General features: G+C 40.1%; 1 protein-coding gene across 4 annotated transcripts in view; it reads left to right on the plus strand.

Annotated features, from left to right (window-relative positions):
• CLSTN1 (calsyntenin 1) overlaps positions 1–20,404 on the plus strand; it is an 80,483-nt gene that overhangs the window by 935 nt on the left and 59,144 nt on the right. The gene's annotated exons all lie outside the window — the stretch shown is intronic.

Below are 20,404 nucleotides of genomic sequence, written 5' to 3' on the forward strand. Positions count from 1 at the left end.
TGTTTTAACCTTCATCCACTTAACCTTTTAAACAGTGCACGCTTTCTGATATTGACTGATCTTGCCAGCGAAAAGCTTACGCATTGCAGATACGTGCCTCCGAATGGGTCTTGGAATCGTAAACATTTTCCTTGGCCTTGGAGCAAAGTAATCTAGGTGTAGTCTATAGAGTACTTGGATCTTTTTTTTTTTTTTTTTGATTTTTAATCAAAAATCTTGGGGGGAGAGGGCTGATAAAAGTCTAGATGAAACGATCATGTTTCATATTAATAAGCTTTTTTAAAAAAAATCCTCATTTTTCTCTTTCTTGGCATGACAGACGGAGAGAAGTATGGTGTTCACAAATTAAAGGGCAGAAGAGGCAAATGCATCTTTTGTTCCGTGTTCCTTTCTTCACACTGGGGATGATAAACTTTTGATTACTTCATTTCTAACATTCTGTTGACTGTCATAGTCAAGTCTCAGTCACGAAGTATAGAATCGCTCTCACTTTGGTTTTTAGAGGTTACATCAAGCTGAGTTTGAAATGTTCTTTCCAGATGTGGAGTGGAGGTCTGAAAGTCCAATATATCCAGGAGAAAATGTCAAAGTTCTGCATCTCTTGGGGAAAAACCCACACATTTTCAAAAATATGTGCTTGGACTGAGTATTTTGGGAACAGTTCAAATATGTTTAGTTTAGTCAGTGATAATGTTTCTTGTTAAAAAAACATCCATTCACCTCCACTTGCTTTTCATTATTGAATTACTTAAGTTTATATTACAAATATAAATTTCAGCTATCAAGTATCTTCATTGTGGTGGGCAAACAAATGTTACGTGAAAGATGTATTGAGCGCCGAGTCCTTTGTAATTTGCTGATTTTCTATGACCTTTTCTTGGTGCATTTATAGTACTTAAGAATAATTAGTCTGCAAAATAAAAATACATTTTAAACATCAGTTATTCTGTTGCTTTTTTTCTTTCCCCCAGCCTGCGGTAGAAAATGTCTTGTGAATATTACAAGAAATGCTAATAAAATGGTTTCACTTTGAGGGGTTACAAATGGATTTTATATGTAAATATGCAATTTATAGAGGCACTTTCTGTGAGCTCATTTTGAAGCGTGATCATTTCAACTAATATCTGACTTCTTTATTGCCATAAGACTAGCTATATCTAATAATTATTAATGGGATAAATATCATGTATAAATTGCTAGAGAGAATGTTAGATTTTGTAATATAAGTTGCATCTTGACTATTAATTAGTTGTTTAATAGAGAACTCTGCATTTCACTTTATTTTATGTTTTTTTATTTTTTTTTTTTTAATTTTTTTTTTTATTTTATTTATGATAGAGAGAGAGAGAGAGAGAGAGAGAGAGAGAGAGAGAGAGAGAGGCAGAGAGAGAAGCAGGCTCCATGCACCGGGAGCCCGACGTGGGATTCGATCCCGGGTCTCCAGGATCGCGCCCTGGGCCAAAGGCAGGCGCTAAACCGCTGCGCCACCCAGGGATCCCTGCATTCACTTAATTTGTAGCTGCGGTTCTTAAAAAAATATCAAGTAAATCAAAATGTTAGGCATATCCTTGGCATGCCCTAGGTTACCTGCTTTTCTTTCAGTCAGTCAACGATCAGGAAATAGTCAATTGAAATGGAGAATATAGAAAGCTTATGAATATATATATTTTTAAATGCGAGCTTGGACTGCCATTTCAAAGCCAAAGAAATAATTTTCATTGTTATTTTCCTGCTCGTTTGCGCACAGACCTCTCAGTGAGGCCTCCCCTCACCATCCTATGTAAAATTTCATCTCTCTTTGAACTCCTGAATCCTCTTTTCCCTGCTTCACTTTTTCTGTTTCCATAGCACTTAATCCCATTCTGACACCCTTAATTTATTTATTATCTGTCTCCCCTCACTAGGACATAGGCCCCAAGATGGAAAGGTAGTTTGGTCTGTTCTGTTCACATGTGAATCCTATCACCCCCACATCCATACAGTACCAGTAGGTACTCAGTATTTGTTGAGTGATTGACTGGATGGACAACTCTTTCAGTTTTGATCAGTTTTGACAGTATAGTATTTTGGTGTCCTAGTTTTCATCTGGCAGGTAAATGTTATATACTGAAAAAGGCATTACAGAGGATAAAACACACCTAAATTCTGCATTGTGGATATAGAAAATCATTAGATAATTTTTCAAGGATCTGTTCTGTTGATTGCACTGTTGGGGATATTAGAGCATAAAAATCTGTAGCAGCTTTTGAGGTCTGTAGGTTTGTTTTTTTTTTTTAAGATGTTATTTATTTATTCATTCATTCATTCATTCATTCAGAGAGAGAGAGAGAGGCAGAGACACAGGCAGAGGGAGAAGCAGGCTCCATGCAGGGAGCCGGACATCGGACCCCCTGGGTCTCCAGGATCACGCCCCGGGCCACAATTTAAAAATTGTTCAATAATTTTTTAAACATTATTTATTTATTTATTTGAGTGAGAGAGCAGAGTGAGTGAGAATACAAGTGGGAGGGAGGGGCAGAGGGAGAGGGAGAAGCAGGCTCCCCACTGAGCAGGGAGCCCTGACACAGGGGCTCACTCAATCCCAGGACCTTGGGATCATGACCTAAGTCGAAGGCAGACGCTTAACCGACTGAGTCACTCATGGCCCCTGTGTCTAATTTTTTTTTTTCTAATTTTTAAAAATGCTGTGATTCTCTGCTTTTTTGGAAAGTGGTTTCTTAATTTGTTACCTTTTTTTCTCAAGTAGCTTTGAGGAAGAATGCTTTGAATATAGACTTCAATATTATATATAATCTAATCGTTGTATTACTGGGAGTAAATGTCATTTATTTCATGTAGGAGACCTATATAACTACTAAAGAAATGATAAAATATTAATTCTAAATGTATTCCAATTTAAGAGCTTTAACTCAGTTAACTGGAACCTTCAGTTAACTACAAGAGTTCGTCTTCTGGCTGCAGACCACTTTAAGGAGGAATAACATAAAATCAAGCAATTTCATAGGAATCCTTTTGCAAAAGGAAGTTTTAGGAGTTCATATCATATGTTATCCTTGTCAGTACTATTTGATTTTTAAGACAAAACAATATTTCAGTTTTAGATGTAAAGAATATGACCCATAAGTGAAATTTTAATGAAATAAAACATTTTTGCATTCAAGTTAGAGAATGCTGTAATTCTATGATACTGGTTGCAGGACTTGGCTAAGTTCATTAAACCATCTCTTAATCTTTAAAGTGAGGATGTTAAAGTTTTAAGACATTTTTTAAAAGGATTGAATTATTTTTGTTATTGCTTTCTAAGACAGGAAAATATAATAGCGGGTGGGGTTGGGTAGAAAGTCTTCATTTATAAGAGTTGAAACAAAATAGGAGGTCTGATTATCCTGAAAATCACCAGGAGTCTATTGCTCACATCTTCTGGTTAATTGAGGTTTAGGATCATTATGCTTTTAAGAAATGTATCTTATGGGCAGCCCTGGTGGCTCAGTAGTTTAGCACCGTCTTCAGCCCAGGGTGTGATCCTGGAGACTGGGATCAAGTCCCACATCAGGCTCCATGCATGGAGCCTGCTTCTCCCTCTGCCTGTGTCTGTGCCTCCCTCTGTGTGTCTCTCATGAATAAATAAATAAAATCTTAAAAAAAAAAAAAAAACGAAATGTATCTTGCTTTTTCTGTGGTCTTGATTTGGTAACAGCAGATGTATTTGAAGATATTTTGTGTCTTTTATAAATGGAATCTAAGATAATTGATTTCTTATAAAACAGTTAAAAAAAACAGTTAAGTGGAGCTTCAGAAATAGCGATTCAGGATTGGTGGAAATGATTTATGCAGCATTGTGTTCTAGCACTGTAAAAAATTAAACAAAGGTGACATTTTGATAGCAGTGGAGACTGCAAAAAGCCAGAGCTGGGAACCCTTAGACTGATATTCCCTTCCCTGCTGTCAGGCTGATGTTGTGCTGCCCAGTACTCTCTAGGCCACACCACCTAGGAATTGGGATACTGCATTTGATAGGCCCTTTCTTGTCTGTGTTTTAGGCATATTTTTGTTCATTTTCTTATTTAGGTGTAGGATGATATTGTTAAAGTTTTTCACAAGATGTGTTGCTATGGCTTCTTCATTTTTAAAGTTTTAGATGAAAATTCATTTACTTCAAAGTAACTGAATTGAGAACATCTTAAAAACCTATAAAACACATCTTCTGTTCCAGAACCCCAGTAAGAAGTAGGTGGTAACATAATAAAGGAAAAATCACGTTTTCCTTTTTTACCTTGGGTCAGACATGAATATGGCTTTTCAGTCATCTGTTTTGGACCGGTTTGATTCTCTTGTGACAAGAACTTCTTAGAATCAGCTACTTTTTGGGCAGCCTGGGTGGCTCAGCAGTTTAGCGCTGCCTTCAGCCCAGGGCCTGATCCTGGAGACCCGTGATCGAGCCTCACATTGGGCTCCCTGCATGGAGCCTGCTTCTCCCTCTGCCTGTGTCTCTGCCTCTCTGTGTGTCTCTCATGAATAAATAAATAAAGTCTTAAATGGTCTACCAACTGAGCCAGCCAGGCGCCCTCCTTTCAGAACATTTTCATCACCTTAAACAGGAGCCCTTAGCTGTCACTCTAATTCCCCTTTCCCCAGCTTTTGACAACCCCAATCTACTTCCTGTCTTTATGGGTTTGACTGTGCTGGACTTTCCGTATCAATGGAATCCTGTAACATATGGTCTGTTTGTGACTGGCTTGTTTCACTTGATGTTTTCAGGGTTCATCTATGTTGAAACGTGCATCAGAACTTCATTTTTATGGCTATATAATATTTGACATAGGTTTGTGTCCCTCCAGAATTCATATGTTGAAACCAAATCCCCAATATCATGGTATTTGGAGATGGGGCTTTTGAGGGGTAATTAGGGAAAGAGGGAGAGCCCTCACGAATGGCATGAGTTCCCTTATAAAAGAGAACCCAGAGAGCTCCCTAACCCCTTCCACAAAGTGAAGACACAACAAGATGATGGCTGTCTGCAAACCAGAAAAGGATCTCAGAACTCAAACATGGTGGCATCTTGATCTCGGACTTCCCAGCTTCCAGATCTCTGAGGAGTAAATTTCTGTTGTTCACAAGCCACCCAGTAGTATTTTGTTTTGGCAGCCCAAATAGACTAAGGCGATATTTCTTTGTATAGATAAGCCACATTTTGTTGATATGTTCACCAGTTGATGGACGCTTGGGTGGTTTTCCACTTTGTGGCTACTCTGAATACTGCTGCTGTGAACATTTGTGTACAGGCTTTGTGTGCACATATATTTTCAGTTCTCTTGGGTGTACACCTAAGAGTGGAATTGCTGGGTCATGTGGTATAACTCTGTTCACCATGTTGGGGAGCTGCAGAACTGTTTCTCAGAGTGGCTGTACCACCTACACTCAGTCTTGACCTCTGAATCACTCCTGGGAGGTTTTTTCTAATCAGATACATATTTCACAGTTGTCTATGTTTTCTTTCAAGGGTTTTAAGTTGCTGATGTTTTCCTGCTCTAGGGATAAACTGGCGTTTCATCCAACCAGCTTCTTCCAACCATCCTCTCCTGTATCATTTCCAGTGTTGAAAGGCCTGCCCTCTATGCAAGTAGCCCTTCCTGTAAAAACAGATGTTTCTTCACACTTCGCTGACATTTGATCATTCAGCCTGGGCACCTGCTAGCACAAAAAGCGATGCTTCTCTGAAAAACATTGAGACTTGGGTTGGCTTACCTTAGGTCTGAAGCTTACCAGTCCTTTAGATCTTTGCCGCATCTAGTCCTGCAGCTCTTTTGTTTTTACCACTCTCATTTTAAGAGTGGCTGAGCCCCAGGCTCTGATTTCTGGCTGTGATGAGAAATGAGCTCATAAGGTCCAGACTCTGTGTTAGGGGATAAGCAGAGTGAACCTCCAGGTTCCAGGAGCAGGGTTTAACTTTTAGAAAGGAACTGGACGAAATGTTAGAATTCTTTTTTTTTTTTTTAAGATTTTAATTATTTATTCCAGATAGAGAACAGGGGAGGAACACAGAGAGGGGGACAAGCAGATTCCTTGCTAAGTGCGGAGCCCCACAAGGGGCTCTGTCTCACGACCTGAGATCAGGACCTGAGCCGAAACCAAGAGTCCAACACTTAACTTGGTTTCGGTGCCCCCGGAATCCTAGACTTCTTAAACAACTAGTTTGGAATATGATGTTTCTTCATTACATTTTTTTCCTTCTAATTGGCTAAAAAGTGTGCTTTGTTAAAGTGAATTCTTTTGTCTGGTTCTTTGATTTTATTCTTTAACTATTTGTTATTTACCCAATTTTTAATCATAGTATAAAACATAGAAATGTATGTCTTTTAGATACAAAGTGAATTTTAAAACTCAGTAAATATGAAAGTCATCTTTGTTTAAGGCCTTAAAGTGTAACAAAGACATTTATTTGGAGCTCTTCCTAATAGTTATAATTTTTTTTCTTATATAATACAGTACTTTGATATTAAGAATCCCCAAGAAAAAGATCAGTCATCATAAACTTAAATTGAAGATATGTAAAACTTGAGAATCATTTGTATAAAGTTGTATTAAGTGGCTTTTAAAGAACATGATTTATTCCATCTGAAATGCAGAATTCAGTCACATTTGATTTTACATATTTCAGATGTAGTTAATAAATATTGTGAGGACCAGCTGGATAATATGTGAGGCCAAGTGCAAAATCAAAGTGCTGGCCCCGGGGATCCCTGGGTGGCTCAGCGGTTTAGCGCCCGCCTTTGGGGCAGGGCGTGATCCTGGAGTCTGGGGATCGAGTCCCGAGTCCCGCGTGGGGTTCCCTGCATGGAGCCTGCTTCTCCCTCTGCCTGTGTCTCTGCCTCTCTCTCTCATGAATAAATAAATAAAATCTTTAAAAACAAAACAAAGTGCTGGCCCCTTGGGACGCCTTGGTGGTTCAGTGGTTGAGTGTCTGCTTTCAGCTCAGGGCGTGATCCTGGAGTCCTGGGATCGAGTCCCGCATTGGGCTTCTTGCATGGAGCCTGCTTCTCCCTTTGCCTGTGTCTCTGTGTCTCTGCCTCTCTCTCTCTCTGTCTCTCATGAATAAATAAATAAAATCTTAAAAAACAACAACGACAAAAAGTGCAGGCCCCTTTGCTCAAAAATTATTAATTTCAGGATGACAAAGCACTACACCAAGCATGGGACCCAAAAGACCTAGAAAATTTTCTTGAATATTGATAGACTTACCCTGATGGCAGGATATTAATAGTTGGAATGCAGACTTGGCTCTGGGATTTTCACCAGGGCCCTTGGTCCGCTAAACCGTGGAGCCATCCAGGCTGCTTGAAATTAGTCATTTTTAAACCTTTTCTTACTGGAAGAACCTGTAACCAGTGGGATATTTTCATAACATAGTCTCCCCTTCCCCCTGATGGCAACTTTAATTAATAACAACTGCAATATTAGTATTTGATTGATGAAATGTTTTAGAAAGTTTATAAATGCCAGTGATTAGTAAATATTTGCTTATTCAGTTGATAAAATTTATTAACTCCACTTTTTCTAGAATTTTTTTTTTAAGATTTTATTTATTCATGAGAGAGAGAGAGTGACAGAGAGGCAGTGACACAGGCAGAGGGAGAAGCAGGCTCCATGAAGGGAGCTGACGTGGGACTCGATCCCGGGTCTCCAGGATCACACCCCGGGCTGAAGGCAGTGCTAAACCGCTCGGCCACCAGGGCTGCCCTAGAATTGTTTTGAGTATTCTTGAAAGGTTTGAGATTTTTATCACTACTTTAAAAAAGTAATGCATAAGACAAGTATGTATTTGTTGCATTTTTTCTTTTCCTATTAAGTGTGTGTTTATGTGGTTCTCAGTGCTGATGGACAGAATGAAACTAGAAGCAGTGAGAAAGCAAATACGGGCCACTCCGACCAGGCTTTGGTGGTTTAGGCCTGAAGGAAGAATGTTAGACGGGTTTCCTGAAGTTTCTGTTTTATCTGGAAGCTCAGGTCAGTGGTGTAGGAGAACAGATAGGGATTTGGGGCAAAAGCCTTGACTTGGAACAGAGCAGTCCTGACTGTACCTTCTTATCTTTTGGAATTTCAAGTAGAGACAGGCAGACTGAGGCAGGTTGGTACAGTGGGCAGCAATAGAACCCCAGGACTCTCAGCAGTGGCTATGGAAAGTCAGTCTATGCTCAGATCTGGTCAGATCGAGAACTTTTCTCCCGAATGCTGTGGTATGTTTTAGTCTTCTATTCTTGTATTCTCACATTCAATGGCCTGGGCACGGTGAACTCACCCCACGCAGAAGCTCCTTGACTACCTCCATTCTGTGCAGTCTCCTCGTGCAGCTGCTAACCTAGCTTGGACTTGATGTGTTGTTTCCTGGGGCCCATTTCTGTCTGATTCCCTGATGACCTGAAAAGGCAGTCTGTATCCACCTATTAGGAATTCAAGTTAGATCTCAAATTGCGTTTTCCTGGAAACAATGTTTTTTTTTTCCCCTGGAAACAATGTTATAAACCGTTTAAGTTCTAAAAGTGATCGTCAAAACTGATTTAACCCATAACACAAGTGGAAACCAGGCAAATTTGTAGTAAAACACAGCAGATACATCATTACAGTATTAATTTTATAAACCAGCAATGAAGTGCCTGTTAAAATGTGGAAAGTTGGTCTTGAAGTAGTAAAGTGGCTTTAAAAGATTTCATCAGGGCAGCCCGGGTGGCTCAGCGGTTTAGCGCCGCCTTCAGCCCAGGGCCTGATCCTGGAGACCTGGGATCGAATCCCACATCGGGCTCCCCGCACGGTGCCTGCTTCTCCCTCTGCCTGTGTCTCTGCCTCTCTCTCTAGCTGTGTCTCTATGAATAAATAAAAAAAATCTTTGAAAAAAAATAAATGAATAAAATCTTAAAAAAAAAAAAGATTTCATTGGGAGCATCAGCCGTGATCAGTCACTCTTGGCTCACACCTGGACGGAAGTGGGGTGACTTCCAAGTGACCTGGCCTGTGAGAGGGGCAGGAGGGAATTGTGACCTGCTCCTTGTGATCTTGAAGAGGAAGGATGCGGAAGAGAAAGATGTGGGCCAGCACGCCCCCTGGTGACCAGGTGGGAGCACTGCAGGGGTGGCTGACGGGGGGCCAGAAGGGGGAGCGGCACAGTGGGTGCAATGGGCTTTCTGCCAACAGCCGTGTGTCTGGTGCACGCTCCGAGAACTGCCTGTGTGTGCAGGTCTCCCCTTTCAGAGGATGCTTGCCAATATGCATCATTTAAAGGAATGACTTATGGTCAGGTTATGTTTTGCATCAAAGAAAATTTTACTTAAGAATTGACCATTCCTTGGGGCGGCCCCTGTGGCTCAGTGGTTTAGTGTCGCCTTCAGCCCAGGGCCTGATCCTGGAGACCCGGGATCCAGTCCCGCGTTGGGCTCCCTGCATGGAGCCTGCTTCTCCCTCTGCCTGTGTCTTTGCCTCTCTCTGTGTGTGTCTCTCATGAATAAATAAAATCTTAAAAAACTTTTTTTGACCATTCCTTGAATTGTCCAAGTTCCAGAATACATACAAATTAAATTTACTCCCTGCAGGTTTTTAAAAAATATTTTATTTATTTATTTATTCATTCATTCATTCATTCATTCATTCGAGACAGAGAGGCAGAGACATAGGCAGAGGGAGAAGCAGGCTCCCTGCAGGGATCCCAAGACCTGGGGATCATGACCTGAGTCAAAGGCAGAGGCTCAACCACTGAGCCAACCAGGTGCTCTAAGCCCCAAGTATTTTTTTTTTTTAAAGGTTCTATCTATTTATTCATGAGAACACAAAGAGAGGCAGGCTCCATGCAGGGAGCCTGACATGGGACTTGATTCCAGGACTCCAGGATCACACCCTGAGATGAAGGCAGGCGCTTAACCACTGAGCCACCCAGACATCCCAGGCCCAAGTACTTTTGATTGGATGTGTACATGTTATTTACTGGAGGTCATCCATTCTAAATAGTAGTGACCTGGTGACTTCTAACAGTAATGAAAAACGGTGCCTGCAGGCCCCCTCTTCAAATCTTTGTTTAGGATGATCTCTGAGGTAGTCTTTCCCTAAGGATGTTATGTGGATAGGTGTCACTTGTTAAAAGGGATGTGTTGGTTACCTAAGTTTGGGAAATGGGGTCAGTGCTGCAGGACGTCTCAGACCTTTAGCGGACTGTGTTGAATTGCTGGGGGTGGAGAGTGGCAGAATGTAATCCACATTCATCTAGCTAACGATGGTGGAGCCTTTCATGACGCTATTGTATACCATAGAGCAGTTTGGGAAATGCTGTCACCTCCATACTGTAGGAAAAAAAATATGATTTTGTACAAAAAGAATAGGTTAAAATGACCTAAAATACTGTCTCTTTGAGATCACTAGTCTTATCCCCTTTGTGTATATCTCCCTTGTAAAAATGTATCTATGTAGTCAAAAGTTTTAAACAAAACAAGTTCATTTTTACTAGTTGTTTCATAACCTTCTCATGTCATTTATTAAACGTTTGTCTGGGTATGGTGGGTGTATCCATTAAAGGGATGTATGTAGTAGGTTCTATTTAATCCTATAGGGTTCCAAGCTCTTTGGTCTCAGAAACCTCTGTGCTCTCAAAAATTATTTTTTTTAAAGATTTTATTTATTTATTCATAGAGATTCAGAGAGAGAGAGAGAGGGAGAGAGAGAGAGGCAGAGACACTGGCAGAGGGAGAAGCAGGCTCCATGCAGGAGAGCCTGACATGGGACTCGATCCTGAGTCTCCAGGATCACGTCCCGGGCTGAAGGCGGCGCTAAACTGCTGAGCCACCTGGGCTGCCCCAAAAGCAAGTTCGTAAGAAGACTGGTATTGTTTTACCTTTTTGCTAATCTCTTTAATGTGGGTTTAAGAGAAGTCAGCCAGATTCTCCAGTCAACTCCTTGCTATCTGTTGTTTGGTTGAAGTAGGGGAGGAAAATTTAGCCTCACACAAATAAGCAGCTGGAGAAGGGAGGCTTTGTGGTCCTCCTGAAAGGGTCTTGGGGACCCCAGCAGTTCTCAGATTGACCATAGTCTAATACAGTTGATGTCAAAATACAGTTGAGGGATATGTCACCTGTAATTTGCTTCTAAATAATAGAGGAAGTAGAAAGCAAAGCTTGCAAAGGATATGCTTTAAAAAAGGAGAAATTAGAGTTAATTCAGCAGATTCCTATAATCCAGAGTATTTCTTTCTTATTTACATGGTCATTTGCTTTCTTGATTGTAGAAGATGTTGTGGTTCTGTTCCCCAGGTATGGATTTGCCTGTAATGTAATATGGGCAGCATGTTCTCCAATGAGGGGCCGCTACCAGTAGGCCATCAATACCCTCTGTGTGAGGAATCAGGATCTTGTGTGCCTGTGGTTTATCACTTTGGTTTTCTTTTTAATTTTACTACAGGACAAATTTTTAATGAGGGAAAAGGCAAGAATAGGTGAACAAGTAGAGAAAGATACTAACATCAGATTTTGGGGGGCTTTTTCTTTGGGAGTATACACTTAATTAGTATTTCTAGAATGAGCTCTAGAAAAAATCAAGCTTTTTTTTTTAAAGTTCAATATTTAGAAAAGATTACCATCTTTGTTTTTCCTCATAAGATGGCCCTTTAAAGACCTTTAAATGGCTGATTTCATTGTAAAAAATGCTTTTAATAACTACCGCAAAGAGGAATTCTCTAGTGCTATTTGCTTTCTTTTCCTAAAAAATCTTTTGGAGTTTTCTCAGAATCGAGTAAGTTATGCATAAGTACTTGTCCTGTTTGTCTTGGTGGGGAATGGTTGATGGGTTGTTTTGGGAGGACTCTTGGTTACCAATGATCTAGTTCTTGGTGGGACTACATTCCATAAGTCCAGTTTCCTCTTGAAAGGTCATATAATCCTTTTCCCTCTTTTATGATAAAGACATTTACTTTAATTTTTAAAAAAAGATTTTATATTTAAGTAAACTCTCAACCCAATGTGGGGCTCGACCTCACAACCCTGAGATCACGACCTGAGTGTGAAACCAAGAATCAGACACTTAACCAACTGAGCCAGCCAGGCGCCCCAGCCCCAGTCCTTTCCTTTTAAAACCTGACAACTTAGTTTTCCCAGTTAAGTAATCTCTGGTTACTTGCATATTATTATTGCATTCGAACTTCAGGTACTTTTTAAAACTGGAACCCTAGGGACACCTTAGTGGCTCAGCAGTTAAGCAGCTGCCTTTGGTTCAGGGCATGATCCTGGAGTCCCAGAATTGAGTCCCACATTGGGCTCCCTCCATGGAGCCTGCTTCTCCCTTTGCCTGTGTCTCTGCTTCTCTCTCTCTCTGTGTCTCTCATGAATAAATAATTAAAATCTTAAAAAAGAAAACTGGGAACCTAAAAATCTGCTAATCTATCTAAAAAAAATCAGTTTCTGAATTATATGGCTAGAATTCTAGAAATGGAGAGGATTTTACCATTAATTTAGCTCAATCAACCCATTTTCCTGAAGAGGAGATGAGTTTAGTGGTTACTATTGTCAGTATGATGTTTTATAGCTCATACTATGAAAAGCAGTAATACATAAGCCCCATCTAGAGTCTTTAATCTCATTTTTCTCTGTAACAAAGAATATTCCGAAAGCATAAAGCTGAGTGACTAGTTAGGAACCTTTCATGTGCAGTTGAGTCAGGAATGATTATGAAATTGGGTTGGAGTTTTAAAAATTCTGGAGAAAGTGCATTGTATTAAAGTTACATCATTTTCAATTTTGTAGTACTTGTTTGTGCACATGTCCCAGAAGTTTGCACACTATTCCCAAATCACAGTGTCAGAGTTGACAGCAATTCCTGGCATGTGATTCTTCTCTACGATGAGGACTGGCATCATTAGCTAGTCTGTGCTGGAATTCATCTAATCAGGGAGCTCTTTTCATTTTGGGGGAAGGGTGGGCAGCCTGCATTGTCAGATTTAAATTAATGAACTTTTTTTTTTGAAGAGCAGTGTTCAGGACAAAATTGAGTGGAAAGTGCAGGGAGTTTTCATATGCCGTGTTCGCCACATGTGTACAACGTCCCCCACTATTGACACCTTGCACCATAGTGTTATATGTATTACAGTAAAAGAACCCACACTGACACATCCTTATCATCCAGAGTCCATAGTTTACATTAGGGTTTATACTTGGTGTTGTATGTTTCTGTGGGTTTTGACAAATGTCTGATGATATGTATTCACCACTGTAGAATCATATTGAATAGTGTCACTGCCCTGAAAATCCTCTGCACTCCACCTGTTCATTCCCTTCTCCACCCCCACCCCCCGCCACCTCATCAGCCACTGATCTTTCACTGTCTCCATAGTTTTAACATTTTCTAGAATGTCACAGAGTTGGAATCACACAGTGTGCAGCCTTTTCAGATTGGCTTCTTTCACTTAGTAATGCACATAAAGTTCCTCCTCGTCTTTTCATGGCTTGGCAGCTCTTCTTCTTTCTTTCTTTCTTTCTTTTTTTTTTTTAAGTGCTAAGTAATCCTTATCTGGATGAAGTACAGTTTATACATTCACCTACTAACGGACAGCTTGGTTGCTCCCAAGTTTGGGCAATTATGAAAAAAATTGCTGTCAACATCCATGTGCAGGTTTTTGTGTGGACATAAGTTTTCTACTCGTTTGAGTAAATACCAAAGGGTGTGACTGCTGGATCATATGTTAAGAGTATGATTGGTTTTGTAAGCAACTTGCCAAACTGTCTTTCAAAGTGTCTGTACCATTTTGTATTCCCACCAGCAACGAGTGAGAGTTCCTTATGCTCCACATCCTCCCCAGCATTTGGTGTTATCAGTGTTTTGGATTTTGGCAATTCTAATAGGTGTGTAGGGTATCATTGTTGTTTTAATTTATAATTTCCAAATGACATATGATGTTGAACATGTTTTTGTATGCTTTCTGTCTGTATATCTTTGATGAGGTATCTGTTCAGGTCTTTTATCCATTTAAAAAAATCATACTGTTTTTTTTTTCATACTGTTTTCTTATTGTTGAGTTTGTGTGTTTGTTTTTTTTTAAAGATTTTATTTATTTATTAATGAGAGACACACACAGAGAGAGGTAGAGACATAGGCAGAGGGGGAAGGAGGCTCCCTGTGGGGAGCCCGATGTGGGACTCCGTCCCAGGACCCTGGATCACGACCTGAGCCAAAGGCAGATGCTCAACCACTGAGCCACCCAGGTGTCCCATATGTTTGTTTTCGTTGTTTGTGTATTTTGGACAGCAGTCATTTATCAATCTTTTGCAAATATTTTCTCTTAGTTGGTGGCTTGTGTTGTTATTCACCTGACATTACTTTTTACAGAGCAGAGTTTTAAAATTTTAATGTAGTCCAATTATCAATTCTTTCTTTCATGGATTGTGTTATGACCATGTCCAAGGTCATCTATGTTTTCTCCTGCATTACCTTCCAGGAGTTTTATAGTTTTGCATTTCATACTTAGGTCTACTACATCTATTTGGATCTCATTTTTGTGAAGGGTGTAAGGTCTGTGTCTAGATTTCATCCTTTTTCATGTGGATGTCCAGTTATTTTAGCACCATTTGTTGAAAGGATTTTGTTCCATCGTATTGCCTTTGCTCCTTTGTTAAAGATCAGTTGACTGGGATCCCTGGGTGGCGCAGCGGTTTGGTGCTTGCCTTTGGCCCAGGGCGCGATCCTGGAGACCCGGGATCGAATCCCACGTCAGGCTCCCGGTGCATGGAACCTGCTTCTCCCTCTGCCTATGTCTCTGCCTCTCTCTCTCTCACTGTGTGACTATCATAAATAAATAAAAAATTTTAAAAAAATAAACAAAAAAAGATCAGTTGACTGACTATACGTGGATCTACTTCTAGGCTCTCCATTTATTTATTCTGTTCCATTGATCTATTTATCTCTTCTTCCACCAGTATCGCACTGTGTTGATTACTGTAGCTTTGTATAAATCTTTGTTCTTCTTCAGTATTGAGTTGGGTCTTTTGCCTCCCTTTAAAAATTTTAGACTCAGCTTATTGATACAGCATAATTTGCTGGATTTTGATTGGAATGAATTGAATCTATAGATCAAGTTGGAAAGAATTGTCATCTTGACAATATTGAGTCTTCTTCTCCGTGAACATGGGATACCTCTCCATTTATTTGGTTCTGTTTTGATATCTTTGATTAGATTTTTCCTTATATAGATCTTATGCATAAATATGTTAGATTTTTACACAAGCATTTCATTTTTGGGGTGCTAATGTAAATGGTAATGTGTTTTAAATTCTGTTTGCTTACTGCTAATATGTAGGAAATTGATTGATTTTTGCATATTAACCATCTGTCCTCCAGCCTTGCCATCATCACTTATTATTTTCAGGAGTTTTTTTTTTTGTTAATTCTTTCAGATTTTCTACATAGATCATCATGTATCATCTGAGAACAGAAGATGGTTTTATTTCATCCCCCCCAGTCTGTAGACCTTTTATTTCCTTTTCTAGTTTCATTTCATTAGGTAGGATTCCCAGGACAATGTTGAAAAGCAGTGGTTATAAGGCATGTCTGTCTTGTTCCTGCTTATTGCAGGAAAGCTTCAAGTTTTTCACCATTAAATATGATGTTAGCTATAGGCTTTTTGTAGATGTTTCTTACCAAGTTGAAAAAATTCCTTTCTTTTTTTTTATTTTAATTTTATTTATTTTTTTAATTTTTATTTTTTTTTAAAGATTTTATTTATTTATTCATGAGAGAGAGAGAGGGAGGCAGAGATACAAGCAGAGGGAGAAGCAGGATCCATGCAGGGAGCCTGACGTGGGACTCGATCCCGAATCTCCAGGATCAGACCCTGTGCTGAAGGCGGTGCTAAACCACTGAGCCACCTGGGCTGCCCTAATTTTATTTTTAAGTAAGCTCTCTACCCAACTTGGGCCTTGAACTCACGACCCTGAGATCAGGAGTCCTGTGCTCTGCCGAGTCCAGTGAACCAGTCAGGCACCCCAGGAAATTCCTTTTTATGCCTAGCTTGCTGGGAGGTTTGGGTTTTTGTTTTTGTTTTTCCAAGAAGATGTGTTGGACCTTGTCAGGTGCTTTTTCTCCATCTTTTTTTTTTTTTTTTTTTTTTTTAAGATTTATTTATTAGAGAGAATGTGAGTGGGAGATGGGGGAGAGACAGAAGGAGAGGGAAAGAATCTCAAGGAGACTCCCCGCTGAACATGGAGCCCATTGCCCTATCACCCCATCGCCGGGCTTGATATCATGACCCTGAAGTCAGGACTGAGATCATGACCTGAGCTGAAACCAAGAGTTGGTTGCCCAACAAGCTGTACCACCCAGGCACCTGACTTTTTCTCCCTCTTTTGATAGGATTATGTAGTTTTTCTTCTTTTCCTTATTGATGTGATGGGTTACGTGAATTGATTTTTGTATGTTGAACCAGCCTTACATACTACATACAAATCCGCCTTGGTCATGCTGTATAATTCTTTTTATACCTTGTTAGTTTAGATTTGCTAATGTTTTGTTGGGGATTTTTCCATAAGAGATATTGGTCTGTAGTTTGTTTTTTTTTTTAAGATTTTTATTTATTTATTCATGAGAGACACAGAGAGAGAGAGGCAGAGACACAGGCAGAGAGAGAAGCAGGCTCCATGCAGGGATCCTGATGTGGGACTCGATCCGGGGACTCCAGGATCATACCCTGGGCCAAAGGCAGGCGTCAAACCACTGAGCCACCCAGGGATTCCCGGTCTGTAGTTTTCATGTAATATCTTTGTTTGGTTTTGGTATTAGGGTAATGCTGGCCTCATAGAATGAATTAGGAGCTATTCCTTCTGCTTATGTCTTCTGGAAGGGATTATGGGGTACTGATACAATTTTTTTCTTAAATGTTTGGTAGAATTTATTAGTGAACCCATATGAGCCTGGTGTTTTCTATTTTGGGGGGTTATTCATTACTGATTCAGTTTCTTTTTTTTTATTTTTTATTTTTTTAAATTTTTTTAATTTTTATTTATTTATGATAGTCACAGAGAGAGAAAGAGAGAGAGGCAGAGACATAGGCAGAGGGAGAAGCAGGCTCCATGCACCGGGAGCCCGACGTGGGACTCAATCCCAGGTCTCCAGGATCGTGCCCTGGGCCAAAGGCAGGCACCAAACCGCTGCGCCACCCGGGGATCCGTAATTTTTATTTATTTATGATAGTCACAGAGAGAGAGAGTGAGGCAGAGACACAGGCAGAGGGAGAAGCAGACTCCATGCAGGGAGCCCGATGTGGGACTCCATTCCAGGTCTCCAGGATCACACCCCAGGCCGCAGGCGGCGCCAAACCGCTGCGCCACCAGGGCTGCCCGATTTCTGCTCTTTTATTATTTATTTTCTTTTGCTTACTTTAGATTTATTTTATTATTTTAAAAAAATTGTTTTTAGGATTTCATTCATTCATTCATTCATTCATTCATGAGAAACACAGAGAGAGAGGCAGAGACACAGGCAGAGGGACAAGCAGGCTCCCCAGAGGAGCCTGATGTGGGACTCAATCCCAGGACCCTGGGATCATGACTTGAGCCAAAGGCAGACACTCAACCAATGAGCCACCCAGGTGCCCCTGCTTACTTTGGGTTTAATTTGCTCTTTTTCTAGTTTCCTAGGATGGAAGATTAGACTATTGATTTTATTTTATTTTTTATTTTTTTATTTTTATTTTTTAAAGATTTTATTTATTTATTCATAGAGAGAGAGAGAGAGGCAGAGACACAGGGAGAGGGGGAAGCAGGCTCCATGCAGGGAGCCCGATGTGGGACTTGATCCGGAGTCTCCAGGATCACACCCAAGGCTGCAGGCGGCGCCAAACCGCTGTGCCACCAGGGCTGCCCTAGACTATTGATTTTAGATCTTCTTTTCTAATATATACATTCCATGCTCTTAATTTCCCTCAAAGTATGGCTTTAGCTGCACTCCACACATTTTGATAAGCTGTATTTTCATTTTCACTAGTTCAGAATATTTTCAAATTTCTATTGAGATTTCTTCTCTGATCTTTGTGTTATTTAGAAGTATAACGTCTAATCTCCAAGTATTTGGGGCTTTCCCAACTATCTTTACGTTATTAATTCTTTTTTTTTTAAACTTTTTTTTTTGTTTTAAATTTTTATTTATTTATGATAGTCACACAGAGAGAGAGAGAGAGGCAGAGACACAGGCAGAGGGAGAAACAGGCTCCATGCACCGGGAGCCCGATGTGGGATTCGATCCTGGGTCTCCAGGATCGCGCCGTGGGCCAAAGGCAGGCGCCAAACCGCTGCGCCACCCAGGGATCCCTATGTTATTAATTCTTATTTAATTCCATTATGGTCTGGGAGTAGATGATGTATGATTTTTATTCTTTTAAATCTGTCAAGGTGGGGGCAGCCTGGGTGGCTCAGCGGTTTAGCACCTGCCTTCAGCCCAGGGTCTGATCCTGGAGACCTAGGATTGAGTCCCAAGTCGGGCTCCCTGCATGGAGCCTGCTTCTCCCTCTGCCTGTGTCTCTGCCTCTCTCTGTGTGGGTCTCTAATGAATAAATAAAATCTTAAAAAAAAAAAGAAATCCGTCAAGGTGTGTTTTATGGCCCAGAAAGTGGTATATCTTGATAAATGTTCCATGTAAGCTTAAAAACATGTGTCATCTACTGTTGTTGGATTAAGTAATTTATAAGTGTTAATTATACTCAGTTGATTGGTGCTTTTCAGTTCAGCTGCGTCCTTACTGATTTTCTGCCTAGTGGATCCATCTATCTTAGAGGGATGTTAAAATCTCCAACTGTGATAGTAGATTCATTTGTTTCTCCTTGCAGTTTTATCAGTTTTTGCCTCACCCATTTTGCTGCTGTGTTGCTAGGTGCAGACAAATGTGCCTGGCTTTTTTTTTTTTTTTTTTTAGCAGTGAAAGTGATTTATTGGCTATTAGAAGTAAAAAGTCCAAGGTAGGATAGGCTTCCAGGTGGTTTGATTTGGTAGTTCAACCATGTCATCAAAGACCTGGCTGCTGTTGCTCTGCTTTAGCCTTGTCAGCATCATTCCAAACCTGGCTTCTTTAAGTGGCAGAAGGAATCTAGAAACCAAAGTTTCCTACCCATAAACCACCCTGCCCAGAGGGGAGAGCATCGTTTGGTGGCTCTTCCAGAAAAGTGAGAAAACTTCTTTTCTAGAAGCCCCAGTAGTACAAAGGATACACATTACCTTTTACTGAACAAAATTAGTCTAGATGTCCTTCCTGAACCAACATCTGTGCTTGAGAAACAGCATGTGCTATTTGGCTTAGGTGTTGGTCAAATGTACCTGACATTTCATGTTTAAAGTGGCACAGAGGTTTAGTGCTGCCTGCATCCTGGAGTGTGATTCTGGAGACCCGGAATCGAGTCCCACGTTGGGCTCCCTGCTTGGAGCCTGCTTCTCCCTCTGCCTGTGTCTCTGCCTCTCTCTTTCATGAATAAATAAATTAAAAATCTTTAAAAAAAATCTTAAAAAAAAAAAGATTGTTAAGTCTTTTTGGAGAATTGACTTTTTTGTCATGATGTAATGTCTCTCTTTATTCCTGATAATTTTCCTTCCTGAAGTTGGCTCTGAAATTAATAAAGCTACTCTTACTTTCTTTTGATTAGTATTAGCATGGTATATCTTTCTCCATCCCTTCGTTTTTAATCTATATGTATCTTTATATTTAAGTGGCTTTCCTGTAGACAACACATAGTTGGGTCTTACTTTTTGTCCATTCTGATAGTCTCTGTCTTTTAATTGATGAATTTATACCTTTGATGTTTACAGTGATTATTGATTTATTTGGTTTATTTATTTATTTTTAAAAGATTTTATTTATTTATTAATGAGAGACACAGAGAAGCAGAGACACAGGCAGAGGGAGAAGCAGGCTCCATGCAGGGAGCCCGAAGCGGGACTTGATCTGGGGACTCCAGGATCACGACCTGAGCCAAAGTCAGATGCTTAACCACTGAGCCACCCAGGCATTCCGATTTACTTGGTTTAATAACTACTTTCTTTTGTTGTCTTGTTCTTTGTTCCTCATGTCTTCCAATATCAAGTATATTGTTACTGTTGTTATTTTGAAAAACTGTATTTGTTAGATCAATTAAGAGTAAGAAAAATACAAGTTTTTATTTTACCTTATTCATACTCCATTGTTCTTTCTCTCTTACGTACAACTGAGTTTCTGACTTAGATAATTTTTCTTCTCTCTAAAGAACTTTTAGCATTTCTTACAAGGCAGATCTTCTGGCAACAAATCTTTCTTCTCTTGTTTGTTTGGTTGTTCACTCTTTTTTTCTCTTTGCTTTTCAGTTCAGGAAGTTTCTGTTGTCATATTCCCAGGCTCAAAGAGTGTTTCTGTGACTGTGTCCAGTACAGTC

The sequence above is a fragment of the Nyctereutes procyonoides genome, unplaced genomic scaffold, assembly GCF_905146905.1.
Source record: "Nyctereutes procyonoides isolate TBG_1078 unplaced genomic scaffold, NYPRO_anot_genome, whole genome shotgun sequence".
Classification (NCBI taxonomy): domain Eukaryota; kingdom Metazoa; phylum Chordata; class Mammalia; order Carnivora; family Canidae; genus Nyctereutes; species Nyctereutes procyonoides.